This window comes from Dermacentor variabilis, chromosome 10 (genome assembly GCF_050947875.1).
Source record: "Dermacentor variabilis isolate Ectoservices chromosome 10, ASM5094787v1, whole genome shotgun sequence".
NCBI lineage: Eukaryota > Metazoa > Arthropoda > Arachnida > Ixodida > Ixodidae > Dermacentor > Dermacentor variabilis.
In genome coordinates this window covers 32,310,835-32,336,129 of record NC_134577.1, presented here as the reverse complement: position 1 = coordinate 32,336,129, position 25,295 = coordinate 32,310,835, and the positions used below count along the sequence as shown (strand labels likewise).

At 46.2% G+C, this 25,295-nt stretch overlaps 1 protein-coding gene across 2 annotated transcripts in view; it reads left to right on the top strand.

Moving 5' to 3' along the window:
• Nucleotides 1-25,295, top strand: part of LOC142560263 (crustacean hyperglycemic hormone-like) — an 88,377-nt gene that overhangs the window by 36,587 nt on the left and 26,495 nt on the right. The gene's annotated exons all lie outside the window — the stretch shown is intronic.

The window sequence follows — 25,295 nt, the reverse complement described above, 5'->3', positions numbered from 1 at the left end:
TAGTATGGGGAAGCACGCTGTAGGGCTTTCCCGTGGTTTACAGGCGAGAGTTAGTACATTGGAGTACGTACTTGAACTTGCGCGTATAAGGAAGCGTTGCAAGGTATTTGTGCGAACGAAGGAATTAATGAATTCAATAATGAGTGAATGAAGAAGTTATCGGCAAGTTAATGGTGATATCATTGAAAATATCTTGTACTTGTATAATTTAGGTTCAGCTGTGAGACCAAGCAATGAGGATGGAAGCATGCGCTTCCTGATTTCAATTCTATGTGGGTTAAGACTGCATGAGTGATGACAATCACTGGAAAACAGATATGTGGATGAGCACGAAGAAGACTTTGTATAAAACTGTCTTCCACAGTTAAACCCGGAGCACCTTTCCTTTGTTTTTGTTTTTCGTAATTATTAGTTTTTACTTCATTCGTTTATCGAATGTTAATTTATAGTCAGTTTAGCTTACGTAGGTTTTCATCTGTTCATTTTCTCGTCGTGGCTCCGCTTAACTTACGAAACCGGCCGTGGCCGCGCCATTCGTTTAGTTCGTCCGAATGGGCACTAGCTGAGAGACAGAGTTTGGTACAGAAGGAACTGCGAGAAGGCGATGAGGCGCTGGAACGTGGGCTTGGCAAACGAGGCCAACGTAGTGTGGTCACGTCCCTAAGTGGGCTATAGGCGTGCGTGGGTAGCGTAAGACGCGGCCGGCTGGATGCAGTGCGCCTGACTGCATGCAAATAAACAAGTCGGCCAACTTTTGCCCACCGCACGAGGACTTGGAGTGGTCGTCAATCAGGAGATCTGGACAGTGTGTGCTCGTCGACTCGCGTTTTCTGTTTGCTTGTTTCTGTGAAAGAGAAAGGACAATAAAAGAGGGTCGTGGTCAAGGTCACGTTTCAAATTACTCTCTCTCTCTCTCTCTCTCTCTCATTATTTCTGTATTCGTAAGCGTTTGCTTAATTGTCGTAAAATTCCTCAAATTAGAGCAATATTGTTGTGCTAACACTGTCGGATGTAGGGCCAATGTGGCGATAGGTTGAGCTAGCGCTGTCATTGCTTCTTGGGATTTTTAAAAAAAAGATCGTGTCTCCTTGTCATTATGTAACTTTAAGGGCACAAAGGGCAAACGCGCATCAAGTTGACATAACTTTCCTAACAGGATAGTTGGAAGCCAAGAGTTGTAAGTGAAAGAAACGCACGGTACATTTGTTGAGCGTTAATTGTTTGCGCTCGAGATAAGCCCCACAGGGTGCCAAAATGTTTTGCAGTGGGTGTCGCTGCCAGAGTTGGACCCGCACTCGGGAATTGTTGTACTCGACCAGTGTCGAGCGACGAGCTGCTCCGTCAATCGTCGTCGAGCCGCACTCGTCGTTGTTTTGCTTCACTCGAGCGATCGCGCAATATTGCGCTGGTCAATTTCTGCGCGCGGGGTCTCGTGCACCACGTTGGCTCCGAGATGGGTGGCGCGTCTCTGCCTGTACCGATTTCGGAGGCCACATCAGGCAGTGACGTAGCGGGTGAAAACCACGATGTTGCGCATCGCGGAGTAGTAGTCAGCTTATGAAGATGTATACAGCGCCATAGTTTCAAGAAGAACAAGGCAAGCAAACAGGATGACGGTTTCAGGTGCGTCACGATCATGTTGAGTTTAAGGTTGAGAACATCGTAACAAGTTCAAAACCGAAGGAATCGCCGATGTTTGCTTATACTTTTCAGTGCGAAAGCATTACCAGCCTACCAGCCTGGGTTTCGCCTCTGTCTGTATGAAGCCTCTTCACATAAACAAGCGCTCTTCGCGTATATAAAAATAAAGGTTTTATGCTCTAACATAAAGCTTATTTTGGGAGCGTAAATTAATTTACTGTAGTTCTTCTTTGCGGTGAAGTTTCAGTGCGGTGGTGGTTGCATGGTCTTATCCACGGCGCAGCCGCTCTTTGAACGCCGTCCCGACGCTGATGCCGGGGCGAGGAGAAACGCGCGGGCTAACGAAACTCCCGAACAGCGACCGTGCTAGGGTTAACGGTGCTGGCGCACAAGAGTTCGTGCTTGGCGAGAGCTAAACCGTCAGCCATATTTTTTTTTTACTTCTAGTTGTTCTAATGGCACTAAAGATATCGTGAGCGTCAGCCCTGCTGTCTTCCTAACGTTCGAAACGTCAGGCGCTCCACGGCAGCCCTTTCACAGATCAGTGCCACAGATCATGCGTACTGCTTACGAACTGCATGGCTCCAAAACTTTCGACGGCGGCAACTCTACTGCATTCTACGCAACACCGACCGTGCGGAATGTAGTCCTTCCATATGTTACTTCTTTTTTTTTCTATTCTGCGTTTCCGTCTGGCAACATCCCGCCGAGTGGTAAGTTTCGAACCGGCAACGAACAATAAGAAGAAAAGGCAAGGGGATTCCCCTTCTGTGGAAATAGTCCGCGCTCCATTTTCAGTTTTTTTTTTTTGCTCTCTCTCTCTCTCTCTCTCTATCTTTCTTTCACTCAGTTCTAAAGAAAGCACAGTGGAAAAGCGTGCTCGCGCTGGACAGTGAACGCCTTCTCATTGCAGTTGCGCAGACATCGTTTCCCGTTAAACACGCATTCACCTTTGCGTTCAGGGTACTCGTTATAGTTCGCTGCAACACCGGGAAAGGCGGAGGTACACGAAGCCGATTGGTTCCCACTGCGTCCCGCAATTAGTTATTGACACTAACCGTGCAGTGTCCGACGTATGTATTTCTTTCTTTTTTTTTTTTTTTTTTTGCTACGCTGAGTTTGATACCTCGAAATACAGATTCAAGCGCTGGAAACAGCGCATAACCTATAATAGTATCGCTAATACGATGGGGCAACTGTTCAGTAGGTTAAGTTTCAGCAGACAAATTAATATTTAATAAATAATTATTGTACTAATCAAGCCTGGAATAAACTTTCATTCTTCCCTCCCCCCACCCCTCACCCCCCCCCCCCACGCACGCACATATTGTACTCTTCATGGCCGGAAATTGAGGTGAAAGAGTTGCTCCAATTATCCTTAGCATAAAGCTCTGTTTGGACATTGTATAGGGCTAAAATGTCGAGGTCCGTTATTAATCAATCAATCAATCAATCAATCGCACTATTGTTCCCAACATGCTCGTTGCGGGACAACCCAGGCGAAAAGCGCCCAAATGCAACGAACAACGCAGTGATTCCTTTCGCTCTATTCTATTCCTTCTTTTAGCATCCACCGTTCACGACCAGCTTATCCTGGTGATAATGTAAGCGCAACGCATCTTAAAAAGCAATAGAATGACCTGCTCTATATTGGACCAGCATTCAGAATTTTGTTTTCTGATGGCTTGGGGGTGAAACAAAACAACCTGAGCGTGAATTTAAAAATGAACAACAACGATAACAACAAAAATGTCCACTTTTCGGGCCTCATGGAAATGAGAAAAACCATGATTTAGACACCAACCAGCGTCCTCTAGCGGTCGTGGACGAACAAAGAAGCGGTTTTTGTACGGAACTAAAGCGCCGTTTTTCGCGAATAACTTATCACAGAGGAGGCTATTATTCTAATATGGTCCAGAGGAAATGGACTATTCACGCCTAGCTGCGTATTCCAGATGGGCGGTAGCTTTTTCGCGACCGAAGACCCGTACCGAAGTAGCGTGCGATTATCGAAATTCGGGACTCTGTGGAAGCAGTGGAATTTCGGAGTCGTTCTTGCGTTGTGATAAACAGTTTGCCAGGAAACTGGGCTGTGGATTAGAATATATTGCAAAGGCTTCTTAGAAAATTCTAAGAACTCAGCTTCTCAGTTCGTCGTAACAGCGCGTCTTTGAAACAGCGAAAAGGGTTGTTACCGTACTTGCTGTGTTCAGAGCATTCCCAAAATAAAGCTCAAAACTATAAGATAATGAATAAGAAAACGAAGATAATGCAGCAATATAAAGCTTGTGGTTCAGAGAGTCTCGTGCTGAAATAACTAGAGCGAGACTCATAATAGTTAGCCTTTGGATTTGTCTTATCTTCGTGGCCGTTTCTGCGGACGTTGTTTTGACTTTACTTACAGTGTTTTATTGGCCTAAATTTTGACGCAATCCAACTTTTCCCTCGACACAGAAGTCAGTAAGAATCTTCGCGCATGTGTATTCACTGCATATATATTTATGTACAGAGCAAAACTTTGTTGAAATGGATCAGTACGTAACGTCACAAAGCTACTTGAAGCCAAAAAGGGACGAAATTTGGGGCAAATCCACGTGCTATAACCTATTATCACGGAGGAAGAAAAAAGAAGACTAGGAGGGAGTATTGCGGAACACGGTTGAAGCCAAGAAAGTGGGCCCAACATGTGATAATCTAGCGGTGAGGTTTAGTTTGGTTTTGGTGTGAGTGCGACAGCAACGCGTGCGGCGGCTGCCGAACTCTCGCACATCAATTGCAACGAAAACGTGATATGTGGTGTTTAAAAAACGTGGCGCGTATGACGTGTTTCCAGCTCCGCAATGACTTCTGGCGCGTGCACTTCGCAAAAAGCGTAGCCTTCAAGATCTGGTTTTTTTTTTTTTTTGTTACTCACAGGCAACGAGTGCTGGGGCGTGCATTTAGGCTCCACCTATACGCTGCAATAAACCACAGAAGTTGCGGGAGCATATAGGAAGAAAACGTGTGACAAAAACGCAGTACATAAAGGACCCGAACGAATTCGCGTCGATTGAGAACCTGCCGGCGACGAAGCGCATTGGGACCGAGTCCGCCGAGCGCAGGATCACGTGTTGGGCCGACTTTTCCGAGAGAAGAAAGACAAAGAGGGCGGAGAGCTACAGCTCGAGAAAGGTTGCCTGCGTGACGTCATTCTCCGTACACTAGTTTATTTGCTTACTCCATGCCTATTATTTCGATGCCATTTAAACAAAGACATAGCTGCGCGTTTCCCGTACTGACACTACCACCAGAGGATTTGGATCCGGCATCATCTGTCGGTCCGTGGCCGAGCGCGTTTGACGAAAAGATGGAAATCTCGGATAATACGAACGCTACCCGTTGGATATCTCGGATAATACGAACGCCACTGGCTATATTCACGCGCGCTGTGAGTCGTTCTCTAACGCGAATCTATCTTCGCCTACCTCCCGAATGTTTCGGCGTGTCGTCGGTTCTCTCGTCCGGTAGAAGCTGTCGCTCGGTAAAGAAGCTGACGTTGTCCGGTGGTGGGGCTTTGAACCAGGGTCCCGGAGCGAAGCAGCTGACCCTCTACCGAGCACGAGGTGTCCGCATTGGCCGTGCTGGCCGCATTCCGATGTGTGAAATGCGAAAATCGATCGCGTACTTTTTTTATATACTGCGGCATCTCCACTATACGGCGTCTTGTATGTGCCTTATTATAATGTTGTATATAATATATCGTTATAACAATATTATCATTAAAGAGGCATCATTGCATCTCACTTGGCACGCGGGTTCCCCCCATTTCGCGTTATAGAACTCCGTAATTACATTTTAGTGCTTTATTTGATCTCTTTAATAATATTACATTTACTTCAACTGCCTTGCGGCAAAGTCACCGTAACGAAAAAAACAAAAGTACTTTCGGCACAACCAAATGGTTTAGAGCGCTGCAGGTCAAAGACCACATTCGCAAAATGGCCTTGCGCTAGAATTGCTCGCAAGAGGAAATTCCAGCCAATCCTGATGCCGGAAATATTATTAGCGAAGGCGACCGTCCACTCACGGCAAAGTGCGCTTATGAAAGAACAGCTTTGTGAACCCCAGATGTGGAAGCGTGCAATGACGGTATTTCGCGGGCGTTCTTTAGAGCCTGGATAAAAAAGAACAACGCGCAAGGTAGCGTCACGGAAATAACTTTGTTGGGTGTGTCACGAGCACGCGCTCGACATATGCGAGCAATGCTTATGCTCCGGAAAGGATATCCAAAATGTCATCCCGGTCAGGGTAGCCCAGTGGCTATGGCGTTGCGGTGTCGAGCGTGTGGTCCCGGGTTCGGTCCCGGGCCGCGGCGGCCGCATTCCTGTGGAGGGGGAATGCAAGAACGTTCGTGCGTACAGTGCTTTGGGTGCACGTTAGAGAACTTCTAATTTTTTTTACTTTGCATTATTGAACTAATCGTCACAAAAAAAAAGAACAATCTAAGTAACTCAGGCCTACTATGAACATCTTGGTCTCAATCACCTAAGATGTACCACCCTTATTTCTTTTTTTTTTTAATGCATGGATCAAGTTACGTGCAGCAGCCGGTACATAACGTGTGACAGAACACCACAATGGAAAAAAAGAGATAGTTCGTGTAATACAAACACAATGAATAGTCAATGCACGCTCTCGGCTCCTTGAGCATCCCGGAATGCTGCACGCAACTGACGACAGCGCTTCGCATGGTCGTCCTCGTCGTTCGACATATTTTTTTTCTCTCTCTCTCTCTCTTTTGCGCGACCATTCTAGCAGTGCGGTTAATGAGCCACCGGGCGTCGACATACCTCCACCCCCCACCCCACCCCCCAGTGCGCGCGGGAAATCCCCTTCGACCATCGGACGCCTGTTCCCACTGCTGTTCGACGTTCTTCGATCTTGTGTCTTTGCCAGAGGAACGTTGCCTGCTTGCTTCACGTTGCTTCCGATGGAGCCACTGAGCTGCAGAGCGTGACGTCACGAAGACGCGGAGGAGCGAGTACAACATGGCTACAGCGGTCCGATCGTCAATAGTAGCTATTGGTAGCCATTGGTAACGGGGGTAGCGGTACTTGCAGCACTCGTACAACGCCACTGCGATTCCGGACGTTCTGAGCACGACACGCGCGACTCGATCAGTTGTGTAATGTCGGGGATTACAATTTCTCTTCGCCGTACGCGAATCCTTTGCGAGGCCGTATATTGAGTGCCTGATTATGAAGTGACAATTTTGGAGAGGCTCCCGAAGGCGACTGCTATAGAGCAGAAGAGCCGGAAGTGCGAAACATACTTCTGTAATGCGAAGAAGGAGACAGCGCTTAAGCACTCAACAGACGACAGACAAAGCACTAAAGTGTGGGTCGTCGTCTTTTGCGTGTGTGCTTTTTTTTTTTTCTAAAGCATTCGGAGGTAGTGTGTCGTCCGCTGAATATCCTGTTCGAAAGATCTGTATTTTTTGTTCGCCGAAGCACAAGCCAACCGCTTTAGCGCTCTGCTACTCTTTCTTTTTAGATCTCCGAGCTTATTGCCTGTAGAGAGTGCTCACGAAGACAATTCGGTCATTGTTATAGCTGTTCGTGGGCGATGATTATTACCTCGTATATATTCCGAAACGTCAAACGCCCTTTCGTATTTCTACTTCAGAGAATAGTGCACTCGGATTAACTGCGTCTGAGGTGATTTCACCGAAGGCTGCGGAAGTCTGAAAAGAAAAAAAGAGAACAAACCTGAGAAAAAAGAAATCGACAGACTCAGCGATTCCTTCAGCTCCGAACTCGTTTACTTGGACCACCGTATTTTTGGGTTTACGGCAGTCACTATTGTGAGCGGAAACAGACAACGGTTATGCGCATCGCATCGAAGCTATGCGATGCGCGTATTCGCAGAAAACGTTCCTACGCTATACAGAAATGTTCGTAAAAGCGGACGCCGGCGAATCACGTTAAACGTCAAAGAAGGCCAATGGCAAACAGCACTCACGAATCGAAAAGCTTTGTGAATTCAGTTTTTTTTTCTTTTTTTCTTTATAAAAGATGGCAGTGTTCGCTACGAAAGCTTGCTGCACGCAGCCGCAGTGAATGAGTTGACAGGGTTAGCGGAATCGCCTATGTCTGCTGACTTCATGATTTTTGTACACTTATGTGCGCAAAATTTTGCAGATTGAAGAGGAATTGAAAAAAGAAAGAACTAAAGTACTGTTAATGTCACCAATATAATACATACATACATACATACATACATACATACATACATACATACATACATACATACATACATACATACATACATACATACATACATACATACATACATACATACATACATACATTTTCTTTGACCTCTAAATTGCCGCAATGAAAGCAGTTTCTTTTGCGTTACGCTTTTTCATTGTTATTTTGTTTATGTATTGCACTGTTGTATGTTCATGATTATTTCTGTTACGTATAGTGTTACAGTGATGTATGTACATGTTTTGTTGTGTTCTTAATTGCTAATTGACATTTGTAATTTACGTTGCTGTATGTACCCACTCCTGCTTTGGCCCGAATAGGGCCTGCAGTATTTGTAAATAAAAAAAGTACATACATACATACATACATACATACATACATACATACATACATACATACATACATACATACATACATACATACATACATACATACATACATACATACCTGAGGGACGCGCCGCGATAGCCCTGTGGCGTTGCGCTGCTCAACTTTAGGTCGCGGGTTCGATCCAGGCCGTGGTGAAATGAAAAAAAAAACAAGAAAAGGAAAAGGAAAACGCTCGCGTACTTCGATTTAGCTGCACGTTAACTTATATTCCAGGTGGTGCAAATATTATTACGGAGTTCTCCAAGATATGACGTGACTCATAATCAAGCAGTGGTTTTGGCACGTAGATCCCCAGAATTTAAATTGATTTAGGGAATAAGTAATGCGACGCAAAAACGAAAAACGGGCGATGAGGGAGGGGGGCGACGCCGCATCGAAGCTCCAACATCAGCGCGCTGTGACGTCATGGACTTTGGCGGCGTTTTCTAAGGCCGAGTTAGTAGTTCGTCGAATAAAATGCAGTACGGCATTGTAATTGAAGCGAGCCAAAGACTGAACTTCGCAGCTTTTGTAAACTTTTAGTCTGGAAACACGGTGAGAAAAAAAAGAAAAAGCCTTGATGTCCGTGACGTCAGAGCAACGTTTACCTGCGACGTGGTTTCGGAGCGAGCTTCAAAGAACGGAAATCTTCTATTCGTTCTTTTCGTTATAGTATTCAACCTTCTGCCGCAAAATTAGCGAAGGTCGAGTTTCGACGGAATGATTTATCAGTTTAGAACGCTTATAGTGTTTCTATGTCGTGTCCGTTAGGTATTTCATATTGGCGGTAGGATAGCAGAACTATTCCCTATAGCACAAATACCAACCTATAACTGAAAACGGCAGACAGATCAGCAGACGCCAGGTTTAGCTGTCACATTGAGCACGTTAACCAGACTTTTGACTGGTTACCATCCCTGCTTTCCTTATATACCTCTCTCTCTCTTGATGCTCGCGGCTTTCCTGAGAGACGGGAGGGGGAGGGGGCGTATATCAGTAGAAAGCGTGCCCGAATGTCGGCCATTGGATCTCGGTCGCGCACAACAGCTCACGGCAGTTTCATTGCTTCCGTGTCATTCCTTCCTCTTACATCCTTTACTCTCTCTCTCTCTCTCTCTCTCTCTCTCTCTCTCTCTCTCTCTCTCTCTCTCTCTCTCTCATTTCTTTATTTGATATGGTGCGCGCGCAGGCGGGAAGTAATTAGCCACTTACTTTTCTTTTACACCACGCTCGGCGTTCCCGAAACGTTTCCTCTGCGTCGAGAGTCTCTACTCCGCGTCGTCCCATGCATAGCGTCATTAGTTGCGATAGCATCTGTGGACAAGCTCCCGAGCGTGACGTCATGAAGAGGAAGGGGGGGGGGGGCTCACACTATAGTTGCATTAAAATCAGAATGCCCGAATACTGTTTTACATCAAAGACAATGTGGACAATTTGATTGTCCTTATTTCAGGCAAACGAGAGTACATCAGTCCCCAGACACCACCTCCCCCCCCCCAATAAAATAAACAAAAAAACCCAATGAAGTGTATTATCAATTACTTGATATATCAATTAATTAGGGGTCGGTTTCCTGAGCTACCCGCCAGTGAAACTTCGCTTGAGTGTGGCTAACCTCCCTGCCTCCCTCCCCCTCTCTCTCTCGTTCGAATGTGTCATGGCAGGTTTGATCTCAGTAAGGGGGGGAGAGGGATGCGAAATGCAAAAATGCCCGTGAACTTAGATTTTGGGGCGCGTTAAATAACCACAGTTGCTGGCAGGTGGTCAAAATTAATCCGGTGTCCCCCCACTACGGCGCGCCTCATTATCATATGGCATTGTTGGCATGCGAAACTACATAATTATATAGATAAATAATTATGCATGTCAAAAACGGTGCTATGGGTAATTGTACGTTTCCCAGTATAAAGAAATCAGCATTTAGATGTATCAAACGCTCATTGCATGAAATGTGGTACGTATGGGTCTGTTGAATTATATATATATATATATATATATATATATATATATATATATATATATATAATGATTTTGCTGACTGTTGTGAAGAGATGTGCGAGTAATTTGAGGCCTGAACATTAACGCGATAGCGTCATGGTCCACATCTCGCAGAAAATCCGGTGTCGGCGCCCACCGCCGGCGTCCCGTGAGCGAAAATTGCCGTGTGTATTTAGGTATATGTATGCGCCACGCTTTGCTATGTGACAAGCGGTATATGCAAGTTACATTGCCACACCATTCTATCACTAAGGTTGCCCATACCTTGCCTTACATTCTTGACGAAGTTATTCCTCGGAATTTTGAGAATGACAGCCCACACACAAATGTCGTGAAACAAAACACCGACAGCGCATGCATTTTATGTTAAATCTTCTCAGGATGAAATATTAAAAGTGCGAAACGGTAACAGAAACCTGAAAATGATGTAATTTTGTTGCGTGCGGCTATTACACTGCCTCCGGGATCGGCCCACGCAAGAGGCCGCGTTTCTACCAGAAAGCTCGCCTTCGTGCATAGCGTTCACCGCCAACGTTTCCCGGTAAACATTACGGTCACATAAGCTGCAGTCGCCGGGAAATGTGAAAAGCAGTCAGGGATCTTTGAATGCTATCGGGCTCCACTCTTAAAGCCGAAGCTTACGCGTCCTCGAAATTTTTTTTTCCTTTAGGAATTGCAGAAAATCGAGAAAACGTTATAAATTAAGTATTACGAGTATGGTAACTCCGAAACGATGGAAGACATCGTAATTCAGGAAGCAGAGTGACTCGAGGTAGACGTACTCGTTGTGTAAATTGCCAGCTTACCTAAAATCGCTACTTACATCAATTTAATTCCGCAAAAGACATTCACGGTGCAGTCCAATCCTGCTTGGCAAGGGGTAAACTTTCTCCGCTTTAAGTGCTTTGAAGAAATGCGAATTTCATTCTTGCTTTTAGTATCATGATTATATTTTGCTGCCTCGTTTATATCTGGACGTCTTTGTCTTTTAGAATTCCATTCGCAAAAAGTAAACGCGCAGCGAAATAGCTAGGGCTTCGATAAACGTTTACCCTGACAGTCAGTAGAATATAATTGCTCCTCTCAGATAGACCAGTTTTTATTGAATTACGCCCAGCGCTTCTTTAACGAGATCATTTCTGAAAGCTCACGGTAACGTCTTATTTACGCATTCGGCTGTTTGACAGAAATTTGTTCAGATGTTAACCAGAGTACTGTTTGCGGGTCAGAAGTTGAAATATCGCAACTAGTCGTAAGTGTATCACTATGGTCAGCTTATTTTCGTGCGGGCTTCACGGGTCGTGTTATGCAAGGTTTCGTTTCCTTCGATTATATGAACTTTTTATCACCCGTCAAAGCGAGTCGCGAGTACTGGTGACAACGAAGACTTGGCGTCATGCCAGCCGTTGGCGAAAGGCAAAATGAATTGAAAATTAAAAAGAATCCATGCATTATACGGCTCGCGGAGTGTGCGGTATAGGGTGTCCTTATGGGGACACCGAAGGGACATCCCGTGTTCGTACTGTAATCTGTTCTCTGACGTTCTTTTTTTTTTTTTTGTAATCATCGAGAACTGAAGCCAACAAGCCTTAATCGGACAATGCAGCACGCTGACCTAACGGCGTTTACCCGCTTCTTCCTGCCGCCGGCTGAGGCAATGTTGCATCAGCCACATCTATGCGTGCGCTTCGCGAACTCCCTTACATTCGCGTGACCATAGGCAATGAAACAAGAAGCAGGAAACCGAAAAACATACGGCATCACTCGTGACCTTTAACCCCCCCCCCCTCCCCCTTGTCCTGGTAGTTAACCACCTCGCTTTGCGACGAAGCGAGGAAGTAGAGGTGAGGGGATGAAAGAAAACGAGCAAAATACTCGAACGTTATAGATTAAATTGATCGCGCTGTTGGTGACGTTCATGGACGGCGAGGTTCTGTCGCGAAATTGAAAAGGGCAAGTCCTACCTTAATTTTATCCGCTAATGGATAGCTTTGGAATGGAACAACGTGCTGCCGTGGACTCAGTTAGCCTAACGAGAAACGCCACATCTGGGCGCTAGTGGATTGTCTTGGACGGGCAGTTAAGTTTGTCACCGGGAGCCAGATATGGCGTCACGTTCCTCACGCTGTCTTTACTTTCGCCTCCCCCCCCCCCTCCGCATACGTGAAACTGTTAGTTTTCTCAAGTCGTATGTGCATCGAGAAGTCCAGAAGAACGCTTGTGGTTAACATGAGTACGTTAGTACACGTGTAAGTACTCACGCGAATCCGTACGTTGGTTTCTAAAGATGTCTACAACTTAAAATTACTTCCCGCAAAAAAAAAAAGACATATTTGAAAGAAACCTTCACCAGCCTAAATTGATTCAGTGTTTCCCGTTAACCTCCGCTAAAAGACTGTAATTCGACCACGCAGGCCTCTCACTCGCGTGTGTTTTTCACTGTTGCATGCGTGAGCGCGACTTGAAAATCGCTCGTGAAAAGAAGCACGTTCGTCATTATCACCATTGTTATTATTTTTTTCGCCGGCACGACAATTATGCGAGAGCGCGGAGCGTAGACGTATACGAACCAAGTAACCACGAGATTAAACTAAAAGTAACGAAAGAAAAAAAATATCAGAGGGACTCGCCTGGTGGGGGTGCTTGTAAGTACGCGTAATTACCCTCCCGTCGCGTGACCTGGAATTAGCCGCATTACGGCGCAGTCGGAGAGAAAGTCCTGCCGACGCAGTTGCGCTTCGGGGGCGCACGTGTTATAATGGTTTGCAGACGTCGTTGCCGGCTGTGACGAAATTCGAACACAAGCGGCTTCTTGTGCCTGGAGTGGCTACGAGCGCTTTCCTTGCACACGTCCGCCGTCCGGCCCATCCCGTGACTTCTAGCACGTGCGCGTATGCGACGTGGTGGGCTTCCATGGCTCGGGGTTTCAAGACAGTGGATGGCCGCTGTGGAAACCAGCAGTTCTCAGTACGCGCCTTTGAGCTTCTCTTTCTTTTTTTTTTTTCAACTGAAAGAAAGTTGTCCATTCGTGGCGAGGACAGTGATTCTCGATGGGCTCGTAGTATGTTGCTACTTCTGCTGCGTCACACGATACTCTGAACGCGTAATAAATCAAGCAATCATCTCGACATCTCGCGATAGCATCATCTGTTCTTCTGGGAGAATCATTTGACGAAGAGGCGGGAATCCCGCCGGAGGCTTTCCACTGGAACAGTGGCTTTTGTTGCATGGTTGTCTAAGCGGTGCGAAATAGTTTGTCTCCAGAAAACTGCCTGAATCACCTCCGCTAAAAAAAAAAAAAAGCTACCCTAGAAAACACATAGACCGAGCAATCACCTCGACGTATCACGTTAGCGTCATCACGGTACTATTCCGGGAGGATCATTATGGAATTGTTTGGAATCCCGCCGGAGACTTTCCACAGACTTATACAATAGCGGCTTGTGCGCTGGGCTTTTGCGTGATCATCTGAAACGTGCTACATATTTTATCTCCAGAAAACGGTTTTATCATGTACGTTGACAACCTCATTACTTGTCTTACCTGTAACCACTATCAGTTAGAAGAAGTAATAGGCATCGTCATTCCAACAGTTAGCATTTACGTTCGCACATATTATCAACATAAATTCAAACGCTCGCAATTATGAAACTATAGACCAACGCGTTGTTCAGATTCCAGGCTAACCTGCATTCGTAACAGTGGCTTCATTCAGTCTCTAAAACGTAGACTTTGGACTAATCCACGCTCATAAACCGACTACAGAACGATTATACGTCGCACTTCCATATAACTATGTGCAAAACGCTTCCTGATCAGTTACTTCCGGTTCGCGTGTCAGTTTATACTGATGGTATAATGTTTGAAATAGTGGAAAGTGCTCCTGTCTCCTTTTTTCTCTTTTTGCCGGACAAAACCAAATATCAGCAATCTGCAAGCTTGCGCGTTATATTTTACGTACGAAAATTGTTTGCGTCACTGTGCGCTTCTCGTGTGGTTTTTGTTGTGTGATTTGCATTGCATTTTGAAACCTTGTTCTGTTTTATATTTGTCTTTGTCTTCTCATGTTTGATATCATCTTTGTGTGCTCATGCCCCTGCCCCCATCTTTAAGCACACCACCGAGCTCTGTATAATGTCCGATCGGGTCATTAAGATGTTATATTTAAGTATATGCATTTCAAAATTTAATTTAAAAAGAAGGTAAAAGTTCGTACTACGTTTCAGTTAATAACTTAGTTGTGTTTCGCACTTGGCTGCGGTTTCCCCACCGCTCATTAGCTTATCTTTGCAATTATTTGGATTCCTTGTCCGCTACAACTGTAGCGGCGAGCTCAGTCGCCGATCGTCGAATATAAACCTCTAAACTCAAGGATCAAATGTTGCCGCTATTTACGCTTGTATCATTATGCATTCCTGAGCAGTCGTTGGCGCACGCGTGCGTTCGAAAAGGTACAACGCTATTTGCGTCGCGCGCGCAAGCTGATTCGACGTGACTCCTCCGCTATAGAGTCGGCGACGACATCCATGAGATAGCTGGGTAACTATGTCCCTCCAGTGGAAGGTCCGGTGAAAAATGGTCACCGGATAAAACAGGAACGATCTACGGTTGACAATGTGCTAGTTTGTTCTGTTAAACAATTTTACAGAATTGCCAGCCCTCCCGATTTTTTTCGCAAAGTTCGCGAATTTAGGCTGGTGGTCGATTTTACGAATGTTGCGTGAAGTTCTGTACGACAAAAAAAAAAAAAAGAAGAGAGAGTACAATAACACTCATCTCACGATAAATGCCGACGTGAATGCGATTAGCGTTGAAGCCACGTAGCAATACAGCGTATTGCCAAACTCTTCATTTCCGTGTAGCTGACTTGTTCAATTTTCTGTTACCGACATCGTCTTTACTTCGCCGTAGCTGAACGCCCAATCGCTCAATGTGCGCTCTGGTCCCGTTTTGTTCCCTTAACTGTGTTGTCCGCACTCGGCTGCTTTTGATGCCGACTTCTTCACTTCTTGCCTCTTGTTCTGCTTGTCTATCCCGGCTCTTACCCAGCGGCACTCGTACCCATTCTGGAGGATTGGCCAATAATGTTATCATGCCTATAGTGTCACATGCTTAGTTGCACGTACCCAATGGTCCCAAGTTTCTACACGCGGAGAGGCGTGTATGGAAGCGTCCTGCAAAGCGAACAGATAGTTTTCACCCCCCAATATGGCTTCCACTATGGCTACAGTGAAACAATCTATTGTTTTCTTTGGATCTTTTTCCCGTTCTCGTGACCGGAGGAGTGTGGAGACTGTCTCAATCACACGCATGGCGTGGGCCAACACCAACAAACGCTAACGGCTCTGTTCTCTGTGGAATCACGTAGTGAGTTAACAAACAATGCCTAAATATACTCACTGCAAGAAGCATGCACGCCTTGAAGCTCGTCATTTCTTTAACAAAGCGCCTAAGCAGTGCATAAAAAAGCGTTTGGCTATTCGCCTACGTTGACAATTATCGGTCACGCCTTGTGCAGATTCATTATCATTACGAACAGCATTTTTCAAATATCGCACTTGGCCGGCAGACGTTAGTAGGTGGACTGACGTATTCAAGTATATTTTTTTTCTAGGTTCAGATCCCTTATATTCACTCAACGCAGAAAAAGAAAATGACGGGTCGACAATGTCACGTCAATTTGCGACGAAATCGGGAAAGCACGCAACGTCAGCCGCGGCGACACAAATAGTGGGATTTCCCTGGACCCTCACCTCACAATGTGCTTCCCTCCTCGCCACACTAATATGGCTCTGCACTACCTAGACTGCTGGAAGCGCCCTCTGCTGGTGTCGCTCTGGGCGACCCTCCCAGTGGCGATGCAGACGTGCCGTGCGAGCTCGCCGAAGTAGGAGAACGCTCGTCGCTGTATCGAGCTCAAATCGCTCGCTAACCGCTTCTTTCGCCGTCGCGGCGCTTCGATCGCCTTGGGCGGTGGGCGTGTCGGCCTCTCTTTTTCTCGTGGGAATTCGAGTGACTCGGTCCTTTTATAGCCTTTAGGAAAACGAAGAAAGAAAAAAAGGAAAGGAAAGATACGCTCTCGGCTCGCTATGTATAGCTGCGCCTCAATAAATACGCGCAGCGTCGCTTGAATGAATGAATGAATGAATGAATGAATGAATGAATGAATGAATGAATGAATGAATGAATGAATGAATGAATGAATGAATGAATGAATGTGTATGTGTGATGTTTACTGGCGCAAGGGCCAGGCATGGCGAAAGAGCGCCATGCCAGTCGTCGCTTGGTTGAGTTTAGCTTGTATGTAAACGTGTTAGGCGTTTATCGAAAGTACTGGCTTACCGGCGAGGCGTGCTACAGCAAAAAGTGCGGCAAAACTCCAGTTTCAGCTTGTGCGCGAACTTCTTACGTGAATAGTTGTCCGCAAACTTCTTACGGTTTACGGATTACCGCGGAACCGTACTTGGTAGTAGCAGTTTCACGGGATTTATCGTCTAAAGCAACACTGTGCATGGCTGTGAGGGAGGCCGTGTTAAGAGCTACGTTGACTTAATTTGTGCGTTGGATGCGTCTTCCGGAGTCGTCATCATGGTCGTTTAGTTTGTGTCACATCTCACCTTTGACAAGATGAACTGCCAATAAGATCATAACTCAGCCCTCAAAATCACGCTTATTGGCATTCAATCAATCATTCAACCGATCACTCAATTTATGGAAGCTTCATTGCACTGTGCGAAAATGGAGATGCGCACAAACATAATTGGACCAATGGCCTTTCAACGATTGTGGTGCGAGTTAAGATTATAAAACCTACATTATTCGGTCGCCAGACCTCTGACGACCGTCTGAAAATGTAATCTTACATCGTGTTCTTTAAATATATTTCTATATATACGGGATTAGGCTTAACGGGCATTCTGATTGATCTTTTTTTGTCTGTCCATGCTTCGCAGTATTGGTAGCCTACGCTAGCGCCGTTTGTATTGCTTTTAATTCTTTCATTAACTCTAGAAATGTGTTCATTTTTGGTGCTTTTTCAAGTTTTAAAGGTTTGTTTCAAGACGTATTAGTCGCAACGTATACCGCGACCCATTACATTGTATCCCGATCATTTGTGTTTTGAATGGAAGTAGTGGAGAAGTAGTTGCTTAGAGGGTTTTGGGGAATTTTAGAGCGCAGCTCTTAGGCGCCCGTTCCTGTGGCGAACGTCGGCGTAACCGAGCGAACGAGTGCAGCGAAGGAACAAAGCGAACGCAGAGCGCAGCGGCAGATGAAAGACGGCGATAGCGAAGAGAGCGCGAGGAGGAGGGTGCGGCGGAGCCGTGAGGCGGAAAGCGGAGGAGGAGGACGTGGCGAAAGGCGTGAGAAGCAAAGCGTATATATATATATATATATATATATATACCTTGCTCCTGTATTCCTAAACTTCAGGATATGGCAGCGCTCCAAATTAAATATCACGCTGATTTGATCGCGTGAATACTAGGCATAGTGATCTGAGGCTATGCGGGAAAGCCCTTAGTTCGCAAATGTGAAAACGGGTAAGTGCATTTGGTTCAGCGAGAGCTTTTTACGCCTTGAAGCAAGCATCCGTCTCTCTCTCTCTCTCTCTCTCTCTCTGTCTCTCTCTCTCTTCTTTTTCTTTCTCTCTTTTTTAAAAGTCATTGCATTCTTTAGGCTCTCAAAGTAATGGCTATCGGGCTTAGGGAGCATGCGCAAGCCTCCTCATAATTTGTTATTGTGTTCGAACAGCTTTTCCGTACACAGGCTGGTGTAGTGCTGCTCCTAGAACTGGCACTGGAGTCTTCACAGTGTTCGTACATTATTTATACGGTGTTGTACAGTAATGTACATCGTTCCGTAGTATTTTACCATAACGAATACGGACATTTGCACAGTCACTGTTCCAAAAGTCGTTAAGAGGCTAAACTGCTAGCAAAGGTTCTATCTAAGGTCGGTCTGAAATCGACTGGGTTTCCTTGCATGAGTGAAAACTTTGCACAACTGCAATGATTACATCACGATTGCAGTAGTAGTGGTAGTAGTAGTATCTGTAATACTTTATTATACATAAATAAATAAACACATTATACAAACGTTAATATCTGGATTCTTAGCCAGTGGCCTAGTCATGGATCCATGCAAAAAATAAACTTAGAAACAAGGCGAGCCGTCTCCTACGTGCACCGACTAAAATAAATTAGAGAAACAAGTAAAGTAAAAGAAAAAAATCACAATACAATTGTACACTATTTGGTAAGGCAGCAGCACACACACACACAAAAAAAAATAGCACTATACTTGTGTTGCCTCTGTGCCTTTGTCACCCGTGTGCAAAATATGAACGCAAACAAGGATCTGTGTTCAGGAATAAGAATCATGCACATACTTGACGCTCGAGCAAACATACCGAATGTACTACTAGCATTCATGGAAGTCTATCCCGAAGTGTATATTATAGCACGTCCGAGTATTCCGTTCGGCAAGACGCCGTGCACATTTCTGCCCCGTATGTGTAGAACTGTTCTCGCAATAGTTTTTCCGCGTCGTTCCTGGAATCGGGCAGAGGCTATCACTGTGCGCACGTATAGACGCTACAAATGAGAGATGCATGCACTGTACACGCTGGAACACTGGTCTAGCCAACGCCGAATACAGAGAAGTGCAACGAGAAATTAGAGAAGAGATAAAAAAAAATAAAGAGGGATTAGCCGGGAAATGGGAATCGCCCGACGTGTCACGTACGCGTACCATACGTGACTCACCGCGATCTCCCCACGCAGACCAGCCGGTTTCCCGTTGGTAAAACGCGGGGGATAATTCTGACGGATCGCCGAGCTCTTGTCCTCGGGAGGCAAGAGACGACTCGATCGGCGCGTCGCTCCGCTCCCTGAGGTAGCGGGGGCGGCGTCTTGTATCGTCCGTGTCTCGGCCGAAGCGACTGCCGTGGCCGCCCTGAAAGAGCAGTCGCGTGGAAGGATCGCGTGCCGCCACATTGCCCACCTTCTGGGAGACGGGTGCCCACTGCGTGCTTGATGACGACGGGAAGTCGTGCGAGAACGCTTTTCCTTTTTTTTTTTTTTTTTTGCTGGGGAAATTTCTGGGAAATTGGAGCTTTTTTTTTTTTGTTGTTTCCTTGGGTGTTCCGTTCTCTGTCGCTTGTCGGACTCGTCGGTTTAGGGCCTGCGAGTATATACGGTAAAGGGTGTTTGGGAGAGATATGGAAAGTGCGCCTGGGCCTAGACTTGGTCTTTGCAGGAGGACCGATAGGGCGAGAACGCGTATAGTGTATTCGTATAGTATAGTGTATTCGTATAGAGTGATTCGTATAGTGTATGTCACGCGAGGTTGGGGATGTTTCATTTCTCTCTCTCTCTCTTTGACGTGCATACGCGATCGACTATTTTTGTGCTGTAGAGGACTTGCAAATCCACGGCCCAGCGACGGATCCCTGTTTGTAACGGCAACCAATCTCGAAGGCCATGCTTTTGCTGACTGCATGCATCGAAAAAAAAAATAATAAAGCCAGAAACACGTCATAAACGCCGTGTTTTGGACGCCACCTATCAGAAATGTTGGAAACATTCGTCGCCAGCTTTTCCGCAACATTTGATATAGTCTAATGTCATAATGCATTAAAAAAATTAAATTGTGGGGTTTTACTGCCACAACCACTTTCTGATTATGAGGCACGCCGTAGTGGAGGACTTCGGAAATTTCAACCACTTGGGGTTCTTTAACGTGCACCTTAATCTAAGCACACGGGTGTTTTCGCATTTCGCCCCCATCGAAATGTGTCCGCCGTGGCAGGGATTCGATCCCGCGACCTTGTGCTCAGCAGCCTTACACCATAGCCTCTGAGCAACCACGGCGGGTCTAATGTCATAACGCATGTACACTAATGACGTGAACAAATGAACATATATTGCAAGGGCGTACGTACACACATACACTTTCCGCCGGATCTATATTATTTATACGTGCTGGCATGGAAGCGCTCTAAAAATATATATGGCATAAAACACGGAACATGCTATGCAATGGCGCTGCAGCGTGAAAAATACAATAAAATATATGCAACGAAATAACGTTGCGATTACATATCGTATACAGTTATAGAATGTGAATTGCTAGCACGTACTCAAACGCGGACCAGTCGAAATGGCTACAGAATTTGTTGTTGCCTGCCATTTGCAACTTTGGCTTCAAAAAAAAAAAAAAATGCATGCTTCAAAACTGGCATTATACTGGGCCTGTAGAAACCGACTACAGCGAGATTCTACGTTAGGGTGTGCCACGTGACTACACGCAACAGGCACTAGTCAGATTTTCTTTATCCCCCAGGTATACATGACTCCTCGGTCCAGCCCGTACAGAATACCTGTCTATTTTACTTATCGGTAGGTTCGCCTGTCATTTATCGAATGTACGCAGCCTGCATCCATCGAAAAGCGTGCAATGATTGTATTCTATACCGGCACTAACCTGTGGGCAGAAACTTGGGGATTAACAGAAAAGCTTGAGAAGAAACAGTATATAAAGCGCAAAGAGTCAGGGAACGGACAGTGATGCCGTTGCACGAAAAATCACAAGAAATTCAATTGCATCTCAACAGAAAGTCTACTGTGGGCCACACAAGTTCAATAGAAACGCAACAGAATTCCTACAACGATTTTTTAAGGGATAGGTGCAACTTTTGAGATTTGAGAGACAGGAAAGGGAATGGTGGAATAGAGAGCAAACGGGGGTAGCTGCTATCATACACTCTAAGAAGTATTCCGGGGAAAACGGGAGTAACTGGGCAGTTAGTCCTAAAAAGGGCGCTTTCGTCCCTCAAGGGAGTAACTGCATGGATGTGCGTGCCGTGTGCAAATTTTGGAGAGTAAGTGTTTATTCCCTGGTCGGAAAGAGAGCAACGGGAGGACGAAAAGCAACAGTTACTCCCCATGCGCTCCGCTGTTTTCGTCCGTGTCGTGCAGTGATGCGGCAAAAACTGTATTGTCTATAAATCGCGAATAGTTCGAAGTTCGTGCACTGTCTATTGAACTACATGCAAAGCAGAACTTTGCCTCATCGTGAGAAACTTGTGTGAAATGTAAAGTTGGCATGTGAAGAGCCATGCCCTTCGTGCGCACGCCATAAGTGAGCTATACACATTAAACGCGCAAGTCATTGATAGACTGCGAGATTTTCCTGGTCAATAGTACCTAAGTTCATTCCGTTCCAAGCAGATTACGAACTTAACTGAAGCGATGTGTAGCTCAAACGGGACACACTAAGCGAGGTAATGAACAAGTCTTGTACAGCTGCAGTTTCAGTTTCGCTTTGCAGTAAGTTTCTGTGTTTTAATGTTTTGACGTCATGACCTTGCTACTCGTTGTGAGCGCCGAGGTTGCAGCATAGCAGACAACCTTGTGAGCCGGAGTGGTTGTAAAAACCTCACAACGTCCTGCTCCCACATGAACACATACTGCATCGCAACATTGTAGAAACGAAACCGAAACTGGCTTCAGAAAAGATAATAAGTAGTTTGTGGTGCTCTGAAGCATGCCAGTATTTCTCATTCTGTTGTTTAGAGGGGTCCCGGACCTTCTATTTAATGCGAAACGTGAAGAGCAAGGTGTATCATGGCGTGTTCCTCTTGACGTCTCACAAAATCGGCCGTACGCTCTTTCTCTCCTTTTTCCGCGCGTAAAACCATGCGGCGTCGCCTTCCGAATCGGGCGCTGCGCCAACATCGTCGATACTTAACCGGAACACTGCACAGCCATCTGACAACTCTCCCAAGCACTGCGATGACGTAATGAGGCCCGTTTCTTGCACGTTCCGGGTGCTTACGGAGCTACCGCTAATGCACGTGCGTGACTATACCCGTATTCCTTTGTCCTGACCCTTACCGACCTCCAGTTTTCTCCTCTATTTTTTTTTTAGTTCCTCCTCTCTCTGCGGTACACAAAGTCGCCGAAACGTCGTGTTCTACGCACCGACTCCTCGACGACCCCGAATGCATGTATGGACTCGAGGTCATTTTTACGTTGCTGGAGATGCCATTGACACGCCCCCATCCAGCCAACACGAGACAGCAATGAAAACAAAACACAAAAGTCTAAGGCACACCACCACTGCGCACGTCAGGGCAGACGCACCGAGGGTCGTGTACAGTGGCCGAACGTACAAACAATCCCGGGAGCATGCCCGAACTTGCTTCCGTGAGCTGCCAGGGGTCGGGACTAACCGCAACAACTCAACACCTGCTGGGAGTGTTGCCCCCACTCCCCCTTTATTTTTCTGTGGAACGCAAGAGGAGGGAGCACACAGCCTGGTTTCATGCCGAACAGTGCGCACCGCCAGTTTGGTGCACCAAGTCCCCGGGACTCTGCGACTGATTTGCAGGGGATGGAGTAGCAGTAGGAGTGGCAGTTGTATTGGTTGAAGTAGCAGTTATACTAACGGGTGCCAGTGGCAGTAGTAGTTGTAGTGGCAGCAGTGTCATCAGCCGCAGTAGTAGCAGGGGTAGTACCAGTGAAACAGTAGGGAATGCCGCAAGCAATGTGTGACTGCTTTACCCCCCCTCTCCCAGGCAACAAAGAACATGCAAAATAACAGAAGTCATAGAGAGAAGGTTCCAAGCACAATCACAACACTCCGTCAACGTGTGTCTCAAGAGCTGTGCTATTAATTGGTATACCTTAAAGAGAGGAAAGTCGCTTGCACCAGAGTAGTGACAGTAGCAGTTTACTGCAAATAGGAAGAAGGGAAAAAAAGCTGGGGAAAGAAAAAACAGGGCGGGGCGTCGCAAACGTCGCAATTTTCGGTGGAGAGCTGAGATATCTTGCGAACACGGATAACATACAGAATAATAGCGGTTGTGTAAAGAAGGCGTTGAAAAGTTACGATACAAGAAGCAGTTGTACAAAAAATTAAGTAAGAGCACATAAACAAACAACGTAAGCGCATAAATATGCGTAAGAACACAAATAACTATAACGTGAAGAAACACACGAAAAACCTAATATGAAACTAGTTTTTAAAAAAAACATACAGTTCAAACGCAGATTCGTAAATGGTTCGTCGGATTGACCGCGTGCTACACCCGGAATTTGACCGGTGCAGCTTCGCATATCGACTCGAGGACTGCTTATCGAGTGCTAATGGAAAACGCGTGTTCGACACGGTCCTGGCATTTGTTGACTTTGGCGTAAGATTAAAGTTTTGACGTTATCTGTGCGTGTAACGGGAGTGATGCAAGCCTTATCGTTTGTCGTCCTGCGGCACTTCGAATCCGTGCTGTGCACCAGCGGACCCCTAGACGCTATACTGCTTCGGAATAAAGCGCCTATGATAATGAAGTGCAGTACCCCCTTAATTATGATAAGAGCTTTATTGCGAATCAGTATCACATGAGTCACGAGTGTACCGTACTGCACCTTCCTCAACCACAATACCACACAACCGCGCTGTGGCATCAGCTGTTACACCGCGATAAGGCTATTCTCACAAATAATCATAATAAGAGGGCTCTGCGTATCCAACGAATCGTGAACAAACCCTGCTCCGCCTTGTCCGTTCACAATACCCTACAATTCATACTGAGAGCATTCGGATGTAAGTTGATGTCAGCGTTCAAACTGGGAAGGAAGCTACTGTAACAGTGAAGCTCCGTGCACAAGAAACTGTCATACGGAAAGCGAAAGAACGGATCTGTTTTCAATGAATGATTCCCGGTTAATGTTATTACTGTGGCCCTTTTTCTTCAAGTCGACATGTGACTTCGCCTTTCCGCATGGCTCGCACTGAAGCAGCCCTGCTGGCTTATTCGCGTATGTCATTTCAAATGCAGTCCACCCAATTCAGTTCGATTACTTTTCTCGCGAAAGGACGGATTTAGTAGTTTGATGAGGTGAATGCCCCTCTGCACGACGGCAACGTACCGTTTAAGACAAGTAGGTATGTACATGCACGATGAAGAATTAGCAGGTTCAATCGTAAACATAAACGGCGCAGCCCAATCTTGACCGATACCCCTTAGTCAGCTGTATGTTTTTTTCTTTTTTCTTCGGGGGGGGGGGGGGAGTGGCTAACATTTACTGCGCATCAGCTTGGCCCAGAAAATTAATACAGAAACGCGCCGCACTTCACCGGAGACTCGGCGCGAACGCCGCACTGCACGCAACTAATCCCGACGGTGGCCGTCCCCGGGAGGCAAAAGGGGCCGTCGGAAAGATTCCGAAAGGACCCCCGGCGCCTTGAGTAGTCGCGCGGAGCACCTTCGCTTCATTCTTTCGTTCGACGCGTGAAAAGAAAGGCATAAGAAAGAGGAAGGCCGAGCTACAAACACCAGGTCATACCCCCCTCAAACCACGCGGCTCAACACTGTAGGTATCGGGACGAAGCGGACGAAGCGGGGGGAGGGGGGAAGGGAAGGGGGAGTCGCTGCATGAGACGAAGAGAAACAGCAGAGGCGGCCCCCTTAAGTACCCCACCCGATCACCCCATACCGATTCCCCCTCCCGCTACCGCGCTAGAGTGCGGCGCATTCCTTTCAGGAGCCCATCGCGCATTCCATCTCCTCAGAGCCGAGTCTCGAAAAGAAGCCAGAATAACCACAAATGAGAGAGAGAGAGAGAGAGAGAGAGAGAGAGAGAATCTAGCCCCCTGTGTAAGGAATAGCACGGCAAAATGAAAACAAGGAGTAGGCAGGTTCGGTAGCGACAGAACGAATCCGAAAAGAAATAAGCGCGCCGATCAGAAGGCAAAATAGATGGTGGTAGCCTGTTTAGAAAGCTTGCATATGCGAGAGATGGGTTGGTTGTATGGGTGGGCAAGTGACATCGCGGATGGTGTGTGTGTGTGTGTGTGTGTGTGTGTGTGTGTGTGTGTGAGTAGTAGTTCGGGGGCCTAAAGAATGGAAACACGTGAGTTTGAGGGAGGAGGTCGTCGACGCACGTAATTTGAGGTTGCACGGGAAAGACCTACAGTGAGAGATATGAAAAAAAAGAATGAAATAGTAAGTAAAAATTAAAGTATGGTGGAGTG